The sequence below is a fragment of the Lissotriton vulgaris genome, chromosome 1_1 (assembly GCF_964263255.1).
Source record: "Lissotriton vulgaris chromosome 1_1, aLisVul1.2, whole genome shotgun sequence".
In the NCBI taxonomy this organism is placed as follows: Eukaryota; Metazoa; Chordata; class Amphibia; order Caudata; family Salamandridae; genus Lissotriton; species Lissotriton vulgaris.
Window position 1 is genome coordinate 1,610,504,271 of NC_141685.1, and position 18,372 is coordinate 1,610,522,642.

Below are 18,372 nucleotides of genomic sequence, written 5' to 3' on the forward strand. Positions count from 1 at the left end.
GGATGTTTACCTAAATCACTATACAGGAATGTATTTTCGAGGAGCGGAGCAGATAACTTGAAGGCTGGATACCGTCTTGGCAGGCAAGCAGGCCGAGCCGGGCACCGCTCGCCGCGCAGGGAGTAAGGCAGAGGTCATGGATACAGATCCAGGCTGCAGCTTTCAGAGGCAGAAGGCAGGAAGGGCTCGATGGCAGAAATCAGGGCCTAACTCAACAGAGCCAGGAAAACGTGAAAGTGCACCATGTAAAGACGGTGGCAAGGTATACTTAGGAACTGAATTATTGATCCATTCATGGTGCATCTGAAAGAGGACATGTTAACGTTGGACGCAAATGTATTTGCGTCTTCATAGCTGGTCATGGAGGGAAATTACATGTACTTGAAGCACGTACATGGAGCCGTTGGGGTCTACGTTAGGGGACACAATTGACCATAAAATTCAAATTACCTCATTCCCTCCTTGTCCCCTACGGACCCTTCATGATATATCGATCTTCATTAGTCTATCTATTTGTTCATGTAACACCATTTGCTCTTCCTTTTTCAGGCGGGATTTAGAACGTGGACTTGGATGAGGAATACATGATGTGGCGCACAAGCCGCAAATCGCTGGCCCACACTGTATACATAGGCAACAACTGAAGACTATGAGAAGGGCTATTCCGAGGAAGGATAGGACTTTCCAACCCCAGGCTGATAACACGCTCCAGAACCAACCGGACCATGTCCAGGTGCCTGGATTCTGGTGTATCTGACTTGCAATCTTATGGAGACGTGTTATAGCTCTATATACTGGAATGAAAACACAGCAACTCGATCGGATGACTCTACAAGCTCCGCCCCTATCGGCCAGGATGACGTCAAGAACAAGACGATTTTGAAGGACAACAAGTCTCATAGCAGACTGTTCCTCTGTTAAGTTGCCTAGGGCGGAAGTAGTTTCATTCACTACTGCTTCGAGGGTTCTGGTCAAGTGACGTATTGATTTGCTATTGAAGACAGCTCCTAAATAGGGAAAGAAACCTTTATTGAAATCTGTGTATTGTTCCCATGTCGTTTCAGTATAGTCGACAATCGGGAGTTCTCTCTTGGGTCTATTAGGCACTAGACGGGAGTTCTTATGATAATCAGGTGGAGCTAGAAAAACAGGTGGCAGAAGGAATGCAATGTAACATGTCCCATCCCAATCTAGTGGCAAACGTATATAGGCTGTCAGACCACAAATGAAATAGGAATGGCGGGTAGCTTTGAATGTAGACTTGCCTTTATCACTGAATTTGATCACAGTATTACATTCACTATGACCTAGGTGTACTGAACCATTCTTTCTGACACATAATTCACCTTTAACTGGTAACACTGACATAGAGGGTAAGTCTGGTCTGGTATCGGCTTGGACATTTAGAATCATGAGGTTAAGTGTATAATTACCTAATCCATATACTTCGTTTTCTAGATCGGTCCCTGTCCTTTGTGGAAGACTCTCCTCGTTAGGGTAACATGCTTTATGCATAACTACGTTCAGATTTCCCCAGACCCAATCTCCCTGATAAATTATGGCATCAGAATCTAAAGAATTTATTAAACTAAACCATGCACCACAGGAACCATTGTGTGTAAACGGGTACGGAAAGAGGGGCAGAACTCCCTTGTATTTCTGATAGGGGGGGAGTCGGCCACATATCCAACAATTTGTAGCGTTGCTGGTCTGATGAGAATGATGTAACATACTAATGAAGGTATTGTTGCGCAGCGCAAGTCGGTATGACAACTCGTGAGGGGGCAATTCACTGAAAGTATGCTCGACAGTGTCATTTGAGGAAGAATGTGCACGTGTAAAAATAGGAAGGTACATGTGTAGCAATAAACCTGCAGCAATAATCATAAGACTCAGAAAAGACATAATCAATAATGCAACGATGCAATAGCTGCGGAGAGATTTACAATATTTCTTTTTCTTAATCTGTTTCTGTCTATCTCTCTCTCTATTGGGATCTAACTTATACATGTCAGGAACCTGTCTAACCGCTTCACCTAGGGGAGGACTTAAACAATTAAACTGTCTGACTTGCTAGATCTCAATTTTAGCTTATACTCCTCTTGAGGAGTTTTCTCTGCCAGGGGGAGTTTAGTATCAGTCACTGGAATGGGGCCGGGCTGGGAGTCTATGTTTGGCGGCAGTCCATGAAATTTTTTTATGTGGCTGGAGTGGAGCCACCCTTTGCGGCCCTCCACCTTCACTGCGGTCCTCGTGGTCAACAGAACAAGCTTCGGCTCCTGCCAGCGGGGCTCCAGCGGACTCTTCCGATCAAAGTTCCTGATAAAGACAAGGTCCCCCGGAATGATCTCATGTGGCTTCACCTCGGTGTTGTCGGGAAAGGCTGCAGCTACCTGTGAACGACAAGATTGTAGTGCAGACATCAAGGAGGCAAGGTAATCTGTCAGCATATTACAGTCAACATCTGTGATCTTACGAGGCAGAGGCGTCCCCCACATATTTGGTGGTCTGCCAAAGACCACCTCGTACGGGGATAGCCCTGTTCTTGAGTGAGCTACCATTCTCATGTAAAAGAGTGCAACTCGCAATGCAACTATCCAGTCTACGCCTTTCTCGGCACAAATCTTGGCAAGGCGCGTTTTCAGTGTCTGGTTATGTCTCTCTACGAGACCTGCTGCTTCGGGATGTCGGACACAATGGAACTTCCACTGATATCCTAGCAGGAGTGATACCTGCTTCATAAGCTCGGACGAGAAGGGCTGACCGTTATCTGAGTACACAACACGGGGCAAGCCATACCGTGGGAAAAATTCTCGTACCAGCTGCTTGGCAGTGGTCGGAGCAGTGTAATCTGGAACTGGATATGCTTCTGTCCATCGGGAAAGTGCACATACAACTACGAGGACATACTTGAATCCTCGACAACGTTCCTTCTGGATATAATCCATCTGGAGGACTTCAAAAGGGTAATCGGGAGCATGAAATCCACCTTGCTCTACGGGAATGCCTTTACCTGGGTTGAACTGACAACAGATCATGCAAGTACGCACTTTCTGTTTTGCTGCTGCTCGTAAATGCTTATTGAACCAAAGGTTTTGAATACTGTCTAACATGGCTTTTTCTCCTAAATGTGCAGGACTATGTGCTGTATTAATGATAACTTGAACCATAGAGTCGGGGAGAAACCATGTGGCTTTTCCCTTCGTCATCCATCCCTGTTCTGTCTGGATCCCTCCTAGTTCAGTCCATTTCTTGATTTCGTCTGGTGTAGCATGTGTCTGTATGTCAATTACATCTAGGGCGGGATCCCTAACTGTCATGCAATGTGTCGGTGTCGGGACTATTGTCTTTGTCATATCAGTTGTGTGAGTATGAGTCTGAGCTGTATTCTTGGCTGTTCGATCTGCCAGGTCGTTACCCTGGGAAATGGTATCTGTGACTTTCGTATGTGCTTTACACTTCATGATGGCTATGGCTGAAGGCAAATGTATTGCTTCTAACAGAGCTTGAATGAGGGGTCCGTGCTGGATTTTGGCACCGTGAGAAGTTAGGAAACCTCTCTCTTGCCAGAGAACTCCGAAGTCGTGTACAACTCCGAAGGCATAACGGGAATCTGTGTATATGTTAACTTTCTTATTCTTGGCTTGAATGCAGGCTTGGGTCAGAGCGATGAGCTCTGCTGCTTGAGCTGACAGGGTGTCAATGCGGTGTGTTTCTATGACCTCAGTTTCTGTCGTGACTGCATATGCAGCCACTAACTCTCCTGTACTTGATCTCATACATGAACCATCCACATAAAGTGTCAGGTCTGGATCTGGTAATGCGATATCTGTCAAGTCTTGTCTGGGTTTCGTCGTAATGGTAATGACTTCAACACAATCATGTGCCAAAGGGTCTGTCTCACTTAATGGCAAAAGTGTAGCAGGATTCAGTGTATTACAGCGTCTGATTTCTATGTGTGGCTGAAACAATGTCAATTCATAACCTGTCAGTCGTGCTATAGTCAAGTGCTGGGTCTGTGTTCGGTTCAAAAGAACTTCCACGGCATGTGGAACTTGTACTGTCAGTTGGTGTCCTAACACTATGGAATCACTTTGTCTAATTGCTAGAGCTGTTGCTGCTACAGATTTCAAGCACGCAGGCAGAGCCTGGGCTACTGGATCTAGTGTACTAGAAAAATAAGCACACGGTTTGTGTGAACCTGCTTGATCCTGGGTGAGTACTGACAATGTAGTACCTTCGCGTTCTGTGACAAAAAGTGTAAAAGGCTTGCTGTAACATGGTGTCGCTAAAACTGGTGCTTGGCATAAGGCTTTCTTTAAGTCTTCAAAAGCTTGTGTATGTTACTGAGTCCAAGGGAGGACAGTCGATGTCGCTGCCTCCTGGGTTGTCAACTGTATGAGTGGCTTGGCTAGAAATGCGTACTGAGGGATCCATTGTCTGCAGTAAGAAGTGAGGCCTATGAAGGCCCGTACCTCCTTTTGTGTCGTGGGTTGTGGCATGTTAACAATTAACTGGATACGGTCAGGTGTTAGCTGTCTCCCCCCTTTGGACAGCAAGTGTCCAAGGTACACCACTTGCTGAACACAGAATTGCAGCTTCGAAGGAGACACTTTGTGTCCCTTGTCAGCCAGGTAATGCAAAACCGTCAGTGATGCTTGTTCACATTCAGGTTTGCTACGGGCGGTGATCAGTAGATCATCGACGTACTGAAGCAGAGCAGTGTTGTCAGGCATGTGAATACTGTCAAGTTGTCTTTTCAATGCTTGGCTATAGATGCTGGGGCTTTCTGTGAATCCTTGAGGTGCGCGTGCAAATTTGAAGCTTCGGCCATTTAAACAGAATCCGAAGAGATATTGGCTTTCCGGATCAATGGGGACACTAAAGAAGGCGTTCTTGAGGTCAATTACAGTAAAGAACGTTGCTTCAGAATCAATAGCAGTTAATAAAGACGAAATGTCTGGGACCACAGGATATTGTGGTACAATGCATTTATTCAGTTCTCGTAAATCGATAACTAATCGATAAACTGGGGGTGCATTTGGGTCTGTACGTTTAAGAATTGGAATGATGGGGGAATTACAGAGATTTGAGTCGGTTTCTACAACCACTCCTTGTGCAATGAGCTCGTCAATGATTTTCAGTAAAGCCACTACAGCATCTGGTGGTAACTTGTATTGTCGAATGCGTGGTAGTACTACTCCTGGCTTGAGTGTAACACGGTATGGAGTAATGTGCATACAACCTACATCAGTGGGGCCTTGTGCCCACAAATGTGCAGGAACATTCTGTAATCGGGAATCAATATCTCTCAACACATAGTGACCCTTAAAGTCACGCAGAAACAATCTTACTCCTTCCGGGGAACAGCAAATTACAGCTCCTAGAGCTTTCAGAGTCTTGATACCTAACAAGTTTTCTGGACATGATTTTGTGAGTAATAAATCTGTAGTACGTGTCAATGGACCAACTGCAAGGGGAAGTGGTTTCGATACTTCATTAACAATAGGCTTTCCTGAAAATCCAAGGGAAACATTCTGTGAGCCTGAGAGGGGTGCCCCTGGAACCTCGTCGTGACTGATTGTCGTCCTGCTTGCCCCTGTATCAATCAAAAACTTTCTATCTTTCCCTAATACCTGACTATGTACATAAGGACCCTCTTGATCTACAGGAACCTCAATAAGAGGCAAGCCAACCTCCCTCTCTAGGCTATTTCATGTGTATCGCTGGTAATCGGGATAATCAGTTTGTGCATATTGGTACATCTGCTGTGTTGCATGTTGTGTTGCGGCAATCGGTTGTGGCGGTGGTACCGCTACGGTCTGTACTGTCTGTTGTGGAGCATGCATAGGCTGTATATTCGGTGGTACTTGTTGTTGGACCGGGTCTTGTCTAGGTTGACGTGGTCTCTCTTTAGTTTTGCCTGTGGAGATATTGTGTTTCAAAACTGCACAATCGTTTATATAGTGACCTGGCTGTTTACAATAGTTGCATGTCCCTTTAACAGGAGCTGCCGAATTACTGGACTGTGTCATAGCCTTTTTATTACCGTCAGTTGGAACTGACTGAGCAACTAGCATTTTCATTTTTGTGTCTTTCATACGTCTTTGTTCGTGATCATGTTCTTCCCTAATTCTGTTCTGGTGGTACTGTAACATCTGTAACATTTGTGAAGGCGAATTAGCTTGCCATGTGCTCTCGACTTTTAGTACACGGTTCTTAACCTGGGGCAGTGAATTCTCGACTAATTTGGATACAAAAAGATGTGGGTATGACTCACTACTTGCTTTCAGGCCGCTATTAATAATGAAACATTTCTCAAATCGGGAATAAAAATCACTAGTGTCTTCATCGGGTTTCTGTTTGCAGGCTGAGATTGCATCCCAGTCCTCCTTTTTAGTTGCTAACAAACGTGGCAAAACCTGTACTAACAATCCTGGTAATGCTTTCGTTTTATCCCCAAGACCTAAACCTGGGGTTCGAGTCGCTTCTTCATTTTCTAATGCAGCCCAATCTATCTTTTTATCTCCCACCTCCCATTCTTTTTCTTTGAGTTTCTCGTAAATACCGGCAGGCAGTAATACTTTCAATATTTTCATAATGTCAGGATAGGTGTAATCTCCCATGAGTAACATGTCTTTAATTTCACGGTGAAAACCTGCTGGGTCTTTATCATGACTAGGCACTATTTTCTTCATTTCCAATAGTTCCATTTTAGTTATGGGCTGTATACAAACCCACGTCTAAGGGTATTATCATCATTCCTGACTGGGTGCACTTCTCGTAAGGGATTCTGTCTGTCTATGTAAAACATTTTTCTTTCTGGGGGTGGAGCTGGAACAAACTGTGGATTCAGGAAAGCACTATATCGGTGTCGATGTTCTAAAATTACTTTAATTAAATCGGTACCTAGGCCTCTCCATTTATTCATGAGTAATTCTACTAGTATATCAGGTAGGGGACCTGGATCAGAATGTTGGCTTTTATACAATATAAGGAGGTGCTGTATCATGTACATACCAGCTAGTCGCTGTTCGTCTGGGGAAAGATTCAAAAAGGTTTGCGCTACTGCGTCATCATTATATTTATCGGAATTGTCAGCCCATTGTACTGCTGACCTGGCTAATTCTTGTTCATCCATGGAATCGAGTACATGGTACCCCATTCGTTCTTGAAGTATTTTATCGGTAGCCTGAAACAAATGTTCAGGAGTCCTCGGGTTTGACATGGCAGAGTGAAAAAGTCTCTTGCTTTCTGGGCGTACCGTTTTATTAAAGGGTCTACCCTTTCCTACATATGCTATCATTCCTTTATCTTCTGGCTCATCCTCCTCTGAGGATTTATTCACGTCTGATTCTGCTTCCCTTTCAGCTTTCTCTTTTGCATGGAATACTGTTATTTCTTTACGTATTTTTCTGTACATGGCCTCTATACATTTTTGTTTATCATGTTTTCCGTCTGCAATATTCTGACCCCATGTAGTTAGTACCTCCATCTCTTCTTTATTTACACCAAGCCGGTCTCGTTCTCTTATGAAACAGTTTATGAGGAATCTTAATAGTACACTTTGAGTGTCTACTTTCTGATGCGCCATGGCCTCGTGAATACATTCCTGACCCTCCTCCGTCTGAACAAAATGATATATCCTGTCTAGATAATCTGTCATTCCTGGAAATAGAACTAAAAAGTTTGCAGCACGTCTTATACGTATTGAGGCTAATATCATGCAACCATCTTTGCCTGGTACGGGGTCATATCTACAGTCTGTGATAAACTCTTTAAGCTTTTCAATTGTGATCGGTTTCGGAGTACGTTGCATTGCTAGTTCTCTAGTAGTTAATCGATGTACTGGTGGCGGGGTATGGTAACCTCCTAATGCACCTCCTGAAGCGGAAGCTTGGGCATAATCTGTCTGTGCCTGCGGTAACGGAATTCCAAACGGATTAAGCGGATTAATAGGGGGTGCAGGAAGTGGTGGAGGAGGGGTCTGCTGTTGGGGAAGACGATCAGCGGGTGGTATAGGTGCAGGTGGAACATTGGTATATTCGGGAGCTACGTCGTCTAAATAGGAAGAAAGGAAAATATCTGCTGCGGTCTTGTGACGTAATTTAGTCGGAACCAATGGAGGGGGCAGATTTTTCGGTGTTTCCGGGGTCGCCTTGGGCAGGCCCTCGGCCAGGACTGGATACAGTCCTGTCATAATGGCATTACTCTTTCTGTCGTGTTGTTCTATTCTAACTCGTTCCCCTTCTTCTAGTAGTTCTTTTTCTTTGGCTTTTTCGGAATCCTCTTTACTTTTCTCTGCTTTTCTGAGTGCTTTCTCTGTTCGTCTATGTGATTCTTTGCGCCATAATTCAATGGCATCTTTCTGTGACTGCCTGGCTTTCTTTTTCCATAATGCTTCCTCTACCCTCATGATGCACTCGGCATCCCATGTCCCTGTAGCGGGCCATCTCTGATTCTCTGCTAAGTCCTTGGTGTAGTCCACCCACAAGTCGAGGTATAATACGGCATCTAAGCCGTGCTTGTGGTACATAAAATGTCCGGGAGTGTCCCTGGGTGGGATGGGAACAGCTTCCTCGAGTATCCCTTTTCTAGTTCCTATCTGTCTTAGTTTGGAGAATAAAGGCATTCTGCACCTTGATACTTGATACTTACTCGAACTTAAACACAATTAACACAATAATGAGGGTCAAAACAATCACTCATACCACGACATTAAAACACATTTAAACATTTCGAAAAACGAACAACAATAATTAGAATAACTAGATAACTGGATACTGGATATACTGCTAAACAGTACAGATACACTGCTAAAACAGTGCAGACCGGGTCTGTGTACCCAAACCCGTCTTGACCGGACACAAATTAATGCACCCGTCTTGATGCATCCCCAGCAACGGTACTCACCGGGAAGCACGGAACGGAAGGCCTCGGAAACTCGACACTGGACTGGACCGGACTGGACTTGACTAGACTCGTGACGTAGGTACTTCGGAACTGGTGGGCCTCTAGACACCTCGGACCTTGCTCTCTCGGCTGGGCTCTGGTCGGGATCCTCCGCACTCCTCACCGCCTCGTCTGGGTGTCGATCGCAGTCTCAGTCACCTCCGTTGGCCTGAAGGAGATACAGGAAATCCTGCGGGTACGCGTAATTGTCCGTCACGGCTGTGGCAGGGGGCTAGGCCTGCAACGCACCGCCGGCGTGTAAGGTGGGGGAGGGGTCCCTGTTCGGGCGCCAAATTATGTGGTAAATAAAGGTTTACCTAATAATAGCTCAATCAGAAATGAGAGGCAGAGTCCGTGGAATCTGAGTTTTATAAGGGTTTTATTCCATGTAATGGAATGGTTCGAACCAGGTATCATGTTCCATCACCACGAAGGTTCAGGAAGGGATAGACAATGCTTTATTGACAGAGTACAATATATATAGTCAATGCATACAATGGTGATGGATACAAAAGGCGTAACAGCTGAGAGAAACGAGATAAGAACACATGTACGTAACAGAAGGCGTGCACAAGGGCGTACAGGGAGGTGTGTGCTAGAGACGTCACATGAAAGTGTCACGAGTGGGTGGATTCATAGAGGAATCCTGCAGTGTCAGCAGAAATATATGGCTGGATGCACGCGCAGGCAACATGACGTGTGATTGACGTGGAACTGGAGGGTGAAGGGGACTTGACATTTAGCTCCGAGAGAGGAGACAGAAGTCTGGCGTGTCAGGACAATCTAAACCCAATCATATCTGATATCTTGTGCTTGCGGAACAGTATTATCTAGAAGGAAAGGTCTCTTGGGCAAAGGCTATTCTATACTGACTGTTAGTGTGTGCACAAGCGTCTATGTGTCTGCGTGTAGTGCGAGGGGCCATGGGCCTACCATGGTAACAGGAGCAGTGAATTACTTGCACGGAGACAGTGAGCCCGGCCCTTTGCTCTGCAGCTGGAAGGATGTTTACCTAAATCACTAGACAGGAATGTATTTTCGAGGAGCGGAGCAGATAACTTGAAGGCTGGATACAGTCTTGGCAGGCAAGCAGGCCGAGCCGGGCACCGCTCGCCGCGCAGGGAGTAAGGCAGAGGTCATGGATACAGATCCAGGCTGCAGCTTTCAGAGGCAGAAGGCAGGAAGGGCTCGATGGCAGAAATCAGGGCCTAACTCAACAGAGCCAGGAAAACGTGAAAGTGCACCATGTAAAGACGGTGGCAAGGCATACTTAGGAACTGAATTATTGATCCATTCATGGTGCATCTGAAAGAGGACATGTTAACGTTGGACGCAAATGTATTTGCGTCTTCATAGCTGGTCATGGAGGGAAATTACATGTACTTGAAGCACGTACATGGAGCCGTTGGGGTCTACGTTAGGGGACACAATTGACCATAAAATTCAAATTACCTCAGTGATCAGCGGGTCTTCGGTGACTGCTCCAGCAGCGGTGAGGCAGCTGTTGGGTGCGGTGGTTGGCTTCTTGAAGGTGAAATGGATGCAGCGGTGGTCGGTACAGTGGAGTTCGGTGGTGTGGTCGAAGACGACGTGGGTGCCTGTGGAGAAGACGGGGTCCAGCGTGTGGCCGGCGGCGTGGGTGGGTGCGGTGACGAGTTGTCTGAGGCCAAGGTTGGCGAGGTTGTCAATCAGGGTGGGGGAGTTGGCGTCGTCGTTGTTCTCGAGGTGTAAGTTCAGGTCCCCGAGGAGGATGCAGTCCGTGGAGGCGAGTGCGTGGGTGCTGTTGAGGTCGGCGATGGAGTCGCTGAACTGAGCCCGGGGTCCGGGGAGTCTGTAGATGAGTGTTCCTCTGAGGGTGGTGTTGGGGTCGGTGTGGATCCAGAAGTGGAGGTGTACGGCGGTGTTCAGGGTGTCGTCTGTGTGGGTGGCGACCTTGAGGGTGGACTTGTGGACGATGGCTATTCCTCCTCCGATTCCGTTGGCGCGATCCCTGCGGGTGATCTTGTAGCCGTCCGGGATGGCTATGGCGATGTCGGGCGCCGAAGAGTCGTTCCACCAGATCTCAGTCAGGAAGGACACATCTGGGGCGGAGGTGTTGAGCAGATCCCAGAGCTCGACGGTGTGTTTGCGTGCGGAGCGGGTGTTTTTAGGAGTATGCAGCGGAGGTGGTTGGGTCCAGTCCTTGGAGGTTTGGTGGCTCTGTCGCAGGTGAAACTGCAGGTGCAGCAGGAGAAGGGTCTGTTTCGGGGCGGCCTGGAAGCAGGTGTGGTTTTGGCCGGCGTTGTGTGCGTGGAGGGTGCTGGCGTAGTAGTGGAGTCTGGTGTCGTGGCGTTCGGGGGGTCCAGGGGTTCTGACGCTGGGCACGGTCCAGGCGCGGACGGGCGCAGACTGGCTTGCCTTCAGCGTGCCAGCGGCACGCCCGCTGCGTGGCTATGCAGCGTCCAGCATATATAGAGAGGTGGGAGGGAGGCGCAGCTGGGAGGCGGGAGCAGCGAGTGGGCAGAGGGTGGGGCTGCAGGGAGCACAGCGGCGGGGAAACAGTGGTACAGAAAGCAAAATGGGGCACAAGGGGGGGAAACGAGTGGCACAGAGCAGACAACGAGGCACAAAGAGGGGGAAACAGTGGTACAGAAGGTAAAATGGGGCACAAGGGGGGAGAAACCAGTGGCACAGAGCAGAAAACGAGGCACAAGAGGGGGAGACAGTGGCACAGAAGCAAAAAGGACGGAGGACACTTACCAGCGGCAGTGGCAGCAGGAGCACACAGTCGGAGCTGCGTGGAGGGGGAGCGACCTACCAGGAGAGCCTGGGGTTGCTCACCTCACTGCAAAGCGTCCGGCATATATGGGGAGGTGGGAGGAAGGAGCAGCTGGGAGGCGGGAGCAGCGATTGGGCAGTGGACAGCCAGGGGGGCAGGGCTGTAGAGGGCACAGTGGAGGGGGAAACGAGTGCAACAGAAGACAAGAGGGGCACAAAAAAACGAGTGGAACATAGGCCAGAAGGGCACAAAATATGAGGTAAAAACGAGTGGCACAGAGGGCAGAAGGGCACAAAAAACGAGTGGAACAATGGGCAGAAAGGCACAAAAAACGAGGGAAAAACGGGTGGAACAGAGGGCAAAAAGGCACAAAAAACGAGGGAAAAACGGCTTGAACTGAGGGCAGAAAGGCACAACAAGCATTTACAATGCAATAGGTCTCGCAGCATTAAAGTTTGAGCTATTGGCATTGTAAATGACAATGCCTTTTATTAATTTGTTTTTAAAACATGGAATCGGTGCATAAATACGCACTTTGAACGTATAGTCCTTGTTTTGTAACTGTCGCCTGCCCAAGATCAGGAAGCAGGCATACCGAACCGGCACCTCCTAGCCACTTCTTGTCAGCCAATAGCAAACCCCATGCCCAGCATACACAGAGAACTACACTGCTATGGCACAGCACTACCAACTGTCTGCATTCCTGCCCCTACACTGTTACCCCGCGGGGCAGCCACAGGACAGTGGCTACATTGCCCGCGTCTGCCCCGCAACACGTTGTTCCTGCCATGGAGGTTTCCCACAGCAGGGTGCAGTTAATAAATACAGGGACCCAAAGATATGTGGCATCAAAGAATAAGAATGGACGTAATACAGGTAGGCTTTTTTAAAATTATTAGTTTTCACTTTCATATAGCGCAAACTTTACCCGCAGGTATCAGAGGCATTTAAATCAGCATGCTTATAACAAGCAAGACCAGCACTCTATATTACTGCCAACTTTGCTTAGCATAAGCAACAGCTAACCATTCACAAACAATGTTTATATACCAATTGCAAATTAAAAAAAAAATGAATGCAAAGCATTGTCATTTACAATGCCAGAAACTCAAACTTTGATGCTGCAAGACCTATTGCATTGCAAATGCTTGTTATTAATGGGCTTTAGAGGCCGGGGCAGCAACCTGGCCCAGGGCTCGGATATGACTTGGGTGCCCAGAATGGCAATGGGCTCTTTTTCCTACGCCACCCTCCCCGAGTGGGGCATCTGACTCCACCAAGGTACAACACAGGAAGAAGAAAGAATGTGCACGAAGATTTTCAGCACAGAAGTGGCACTGGCTTAGGATTGGCTGGCAGCTTTCACAGGAGTGGGTCAGAGCTCCCCGCAGGTTGTAATTTAAGGGGCCTGTACTCGCTAGGCAGCTGTGTTGCATATGAGTTGCTTGAACAACCCAACTTCGGACAAAAATATTCTGAGCAAAGGATGCCAGAAAATGGTGGTGGAAGTCTGAGTGGAAATAGAATGAAACTCCTCTTGGATTCATGCGGTCAGACGTGTGATCATTGTGCCCGGCCCTAATGACAGTTGTTTGGATGGTGGACTGTTCCCCTCTCATCTTTGGGATGTCAAACAGCAGCACCAGCTGGCAAAAGAAAGGAGGGTTGATCCCCAAGACAGACTAGGATCTTGCAACCCAAAGCTCCTCTGGAGACCAGCTCGGGTGGACACTTTATTTAGTTAGCGAGGTGAACCTGGAATCTGCAGGGCGATTTACCCAGAGGATAGACAAGCATCAAGAGCCTCAACCACCCGATCTCTGATCAATCATGCTTGCATAAATAATTGACGTTATGACTGTAGTAATGTACCCTTGGATTAATAATGAACATGACATAATAACCCTCTCTGCTTGCGAGGAGTGGATTACTCATTTTGAATTGTTTAATAAAATCTCCGCCTGTTGAACTCCAATAGAGGCTGACATTGGTTGGGATGTGTGAGGCCGGATGGCCCACGTGCAGGGTATTTACTTGTGATTAGTTTGTCTGATATCCGACAGCTTCATCCGAAAACGTCCTCAGCTAGCGTAGCTGCCTCTGAACCCCACAGGGGCATGAAGTACTCCAGAGCGCGTTCAGGGGCAAAGAGGAAGAAAAGCACTTAATCATGTGGGCTGTTGTGCTAGCCTGGGTGCAGTACCCTTGGCACTCTTCACTCTGGTCTTGTCGACTCCATTCAAGTAACCAGGTAGAAAAGAAGCGCGAAGGCGCCACGTCTCCCTCTCTGCGGTGCAGACCCCGCTCCTGCGTGTGTGCTCCAACACAGCCTGGATGTTTTGCTTCACCAATAGCCTTCTGTTTTCTCTGCCCGTAGCCCCCTCTCCCTCCGCCTTTCCTCGCCCATCTGCTCCTCTAAGAGGTGGGGTGTGAGGGGGGTTCTTATTCTGCCTCGGATTGTTGTGGATGTTTGGCGGGGAAGGTTTTCTTTGGCCCCTTGTCTTTGGAGGAGGGGGGTAGAACTGCTGTTCACCTCTTCGCTGGTACCATAGCGAGTTAGGGACTCATTTCCCAGTGGGACTGTGGTGTTTTCTTTACAGCTGGAACATGGGTGGGAGGAGCCCGTGGTTCCAGTCACTTAATTACGCTGGCCTACAGATTTGGGGAGGTCACTTTATCGACTACCGACCACCACCCAGCCCTGTCCCCTCTCTGCATCCCAGTCTGGTTGTTTACAAGCTTGGTGTTGGCCCTGGGTTCTGCCAAGTGATGCATTCAGTATACCATTCCATGACAAATCTTGGCACTTGGTTTATTTTGCAGTATCGTGCCCCCGATTATGTGTTTTTTTAACTGATTTTCTGTTTTTGTGTCCACGAGTAGTCCTGCTGTGAGGCTCGGCCTTGGATGCCGTTATACAATGCGTTTAATTTGTAGTTTCGCTATTGACCTAGACATTGCACGGATTTCACGTATACATTGTATAATAACCCCTTCTTTGAGTGCTGGGCACCTTTCCTTAACATATTGTATTTCCTGCATTAAAACACAATTTGCCGGGGGAACTCTAGTGCCGCTTTTACCTTGCCGATTCGATTGACGGCACAATTTTTTGTTACGATTTAGCTCTCCATGACACTTGTTGGGTCGTTGCAGCCACACAATTTGTGTTATTGTGGAGCCCTCCCTCACTTCCATCCTGCCCTCCAGGTCGTAGATATCATCAGTGTAGCAGGTGCAGTAGCACCGGCGCTGAGGGCTGTGAGGAGAAAATTGTGTTTTACTGCTCGACTAAAAGGAATATGTCGGTGTCCGGTCCCTCACTTACAGTAAGGCAACTTGCTATACTACTGTTGTAATCGTCATTGCCTGGTGACATACTCGCTTCTGCGGGGAAGCGAGCACTCCATCCGCGGTACGCCAGGCTCTGTTCCCCATCGTACCCTTTTAAGCGAGTCTCTTCTGGTCGATCGCTTTTTATCACTACGGAGCGCATTGAAGTGACCTTCCGGTGGCCTTTAACGCTTACAAATTAGCAACTCTCAATACTTGTGGAACGAAAAATGCACATTTTGTAAAACAAATTCTCCATAATGTAGACTAGGTTTTTCATTTCCTTCACGTCTGACTGTACCCGCTCAGTGGCTCGCCGCCCCTTTTTGAACTGTAGTTCAAACTGTGCCACTAATGTTGTCGCTAGCAAGTGTGGCTTTCCAGCGCCATATGCCTTATTGTGAGTAGAACTACAAAAAAAGGTTCTGAATGCAGTTGACAAATAAAAACAAGCAATGGCGGGAGCGTGACTGGAGGGGAACTTAGAGGTCCAGTTTGCGCCGGCCCTTCAAGGTACACCGAAGGTCAGGGGAGAGAGCATTCTGGAGCCAGTTAGATGTTGCACGCGAGGTATATTACAACTCTCTGCCCTCAAACTACATACACACCACAAAGTGCCTTACTTCCTGCATGCGCCAAGCTTAAAGCAGTACACAACCACCACGCTTGGCAAGAGAAAGGCAACAAAGGGCTTCACCAACACACCATAACGAAAAAGATGCATTTCTGTCAAACTGTTTTTTCCTAGTTTGTTAAAACAACCGCCTTAGCCACCAGAAATGTCACGATCTTTGGAATTTTATGGGTGGCTTAGAAGACAAAACCCAACAAGACGTGCGCGTGACGAAAACTGCCATGGGACGGAACTTCCGTTTCCTGCTGGAAGCTCGCACCCACGGAGTGGCTGGCTAGGGGAGGAGCAGTGGTGACGCAGGGCTCCCATGCCCGAGGGAGAGACCCGCAGTGACGGCTGAAGTCCGGAGTTGCGCCGATGCGGTAGGTGGGGCTTAGTTGTAGTAGGGGTGGAGGCTGGGGGGGTGTACGCGTTTATGGGTGTAGCAGTGTGTGTGTATGTATATGTGTGACTGTATGTCTGTTAGCTGTGCGTGTGTATATGTGGGTCAGGGAGGGGGGGTGCGTGCGTGGCTGTGTGCGCGTGAGCCTGTGAGGGGGGGGGGTGCGTGTGTGTGTGTGTGCCTGCGTGTGTGTGTGTGTGCCTGCCTGCCTGTGTGTGCATGTGTGTATGTGTGTGTTTGCGCACTTCAGGGAATCTGAGGCAGGGGATGTGCACCGCGCCGGCCTAGATGTGCGCGTCCACAGACACCAATCGCCGCGCGTGCCCGACCCCTGTCTCAGATTCCCAGGAGACGGGCAACATTAGTTGTCGAGCTGGACGCAATGCTTCGCATTGCTTTCTCCAGCTCGACCTAAAAAACGAACTGGACCCAATGCTTCACATTGCATTCTCCAGCTCGACCTAAAAATGAGGGAAAAACGGCTGGAACAGAGGGCAGAAAGGCACAAAAAACGAAGGAAAAACGGATGGAACAGAGGGCACAATAGGGGGAGACAGTGGCACAGAGCAGAAAACGAGGCACAAGAGGGGGAGACAGTGGCACAGAAGCAAAAGGGACGGACACTTACCAGCGGCAGTGGCAGCTGGAGAACACAGTCGGAGCTGCGTGGAGGGGGAGCGGCCTACCAGGAGGGTCAGGGGTCGGTGTGCACTATTTTGTGCATTAGTGCTGCACGGTTTGAATGTTTTACTGCAAATGTGCATGTATGACTATTTAAATATCTATAGTCCAGCAATAAGCAGTAGGGATGAATTGGTTTCGCTACTAGAAACAAAGGATTGTTCATTGGAGTGATACAAGGCTCAAAGATGCCTTGATATTCTAGTTGTGTTAGAATTTCTCTAACTGGGCACTTAGCTTCATGCTTAATTGGGTATTGTGGTTTCACTCGTGGGTTGGACTTTATAGGTATAATATGATACGGTGAGTCTTTATCCCAGCCTACATGGTTGTGGGAGAGCTCACTCCATGGCATACGCTCGTTTGACAAAGTCAGAAATAAGGACAGAGAAAGACAGTATTATATTTTCCTCTTGTGGGACTTTCCTAACAAACTGAGGAGGCCAATCCACTTCAGCCAAGAGAAATTCATAAGTATTTGTTGAAATTTACCCTAACTTACTTTAATGGTATGCAATATATCAACCTCAATTTGAATGTCAAAATTCTACAATGTGTAGGGAGGGCTAAAACCTGATAAAGTTGTGTTTCAATTTGAATAAATTAATTAAATACATTAATTAATTGATCTCGCAGCCAGAAACTCTTAATGATTCTGGCAAACTATTGTGACTTCTGCAGTGCAGTGTCAAAGACCACTCCTTGTGGGGAACATGGGATAGGCTTGTGAATGAAAACCTCCGGAGGTGCAACAGTGCGCAGTGCACTTCCTTCTTTTCACGCAACGGCGGGAGTGGGCCCAGTGCACACACAAGAGTCTGCTGGACTCTATACAAGTGCTCCAGATCAGGCCTTCTGTGTGGGGTCACATTTTTCATAAATAAGACTGTACAACCACCTTTCATCTCAGTTACTTCGGCAAATGGGCAGTCACACTACATTGTGTGTGAGATTAGTCATGTGATCCCGTCACAGACGTGTCTAAGCAGCAGGCCGCTGTGATCAATATGCACTGCTGAAGCCAGCACATATGGTGTGTGGTTTTGTGTCTCAGTTTTCAAATCTCTGTAATGGAAATGAGTTTCTGTGATAGTACCACATCACACATATCGAGAATGAAAATAAGTTACTTACCTGTAACTTCAGTTCTCCAGTACTTGTATCTTTCATAGATTGACATGTTTGAATCATTCCCCGTTGTCCAAGTGGAAGTTCTATGGTACCATAATAAAGCAGTACATATCCCTATCAGAGGCTAGAATGGCAATGAAGAAGTCCGTTTAATAGCCTATTTATGTCCTTTTTATATAAGGACCAAATTTGAACTACAATCAATCCGGCGACAGCACCCTCTAGAACACTCCCAAGCTTTGTAATGATAGCTTTTTTTAGATGTTTGAAAGGTAAGGGTGTTGTTAGTAGCTAAGTTATTGAGTGCCTGCTTTTAATGGACATATAAACATGTTACCATTAGGCACAGACTGATTGCGTGTTACTAAACTCAATATTTTGAAAGCACCCTTTTTATCGTAAACCTAAATATTTTTGTATATTGTGCAGCAGCCAGTCTTAAACCATGTGTAATGCAAATTTTAAAATAATGACTTGCATACTTGCAACCAGGATTCAGTT

At 47.4% G+C, this 18,372-nt stretch overlaps 1 protein-coding gene across 6 annotated transcripts in view; it reads right to left on the reverse strand.

Moving 5' to 3' along the window:
- LOC147750884 (uncharacterized) overlaps nucleotides 1-18,372 on the reverse strand; it is a 1,319,653-nt gene that overhangs the window by 138,962 nt on the left and 1,162,319 nt on the right. The window lies entirely within an intron of this gene.